Here is a 1017-nt window from a genome sequence, read left to right on the forward strand (position 1 = left end):
AGATTGGTATAAATGGGCCTAAAGCAGACAGAAAGGGGGCAGGGATCCAGCTCAGGGCATTTTTTTTCTTTTTTGAGATGGTGTCTTCCTGGGTGGCCCAGGCTGGCATGCAATGGTATGATCATGCTTTAGTCTAAATTCCAGGGGGCCTTTGAGGAGCTGTGAATACTAACAAAGTGGGAGGGGACGGCTGGGTGGATCACTTGCTGGAGTCGCTTCAGAACTGACCGTGACCCTCCATATGAAGTCAGGGAACAGGCATTAACAGTGTTCTTTAAATCAGGGGTCCCCAGCATTTTTGGCACCAGGGACTGGTTGTGTGGAAAATAATTTTTCCATGGGTGGCGGGTGGGGAGACAAGGATGGTTTTAGGATGAAGCTGTTCTACCTCAGGTCATGAAGCATCAGATTCTCAGCAGGACGGCGCAAGTTCACAATAGGGTTGGCGCTCCTATGAGAATCTAATGTCTCGGTTGATCTGACAGGAGGCGGATGCTCGCTTGCCTGCCACTCACTTCCTGCTGTGCTGTAGGGTCCCTAAAGGGCCGCTAGACCCGAACTGATCCGCTGCCTGGGAAGTTGGGGACCCCTGCTTTAAACGTTACATTGTAATAAGGGGTGGAGGCTGGGGTTGGGAAGTCCTTAGCGTGGAATCGATGGCGCCTGTGCACTGCAAAGTATTTTGGGCTGTAATGGGTGGAGTGGGGCAGGTGTAGCCTTTTAATGTAATTGTTCCCTGTGCTGCCCACACATCTCTCAGACTGCCTGCACCATCAAGATCTGGACTTCAGAGCACCTCTTTGACCACTTGTGGGAAACTGTTACAACAGTTGCAATGCACAAATACCCAAACCCTATGAACCTGAGCATGGTGCGGGTTGATGTGTTGGAGAGACTTATAAAATCCCTCTGGAGAGCTGCACAGCCACAGGCTTCTCCGCAAAGAGTGAGAACTGCAAGACTTTTATTGGTGCAGCAAAAAACAGAACGTATGTGCTAGAATATTCTGTAGTTAAT

General features: G+C 49.9%; 1 pseudogene; it reads left to right on the forward strand.

Moving 5' to 3' along the window:
* Positions 1-724: 724 nt before the first annotated feature.
* Positions 725-1017, forward strand: part of LOC126956193 (PRELI domain containing protein 3B-like) — a 651-nt pseudogene continuing 358 nt past the window's right edge.

Source organism: Macaca thibetana, chromosome 6, assembly GCF_024542745.1.
Source record: "Macaca thibetana thibetana isolate TM-01 chromosome 6, ASM2454274v1, whole genome shotgun sequence".
NCBI lineage: Eukaryota > Metazoa > Chordata > Mammalia > Primates > Cercopithecidae > Macaca > Macaca thibetana.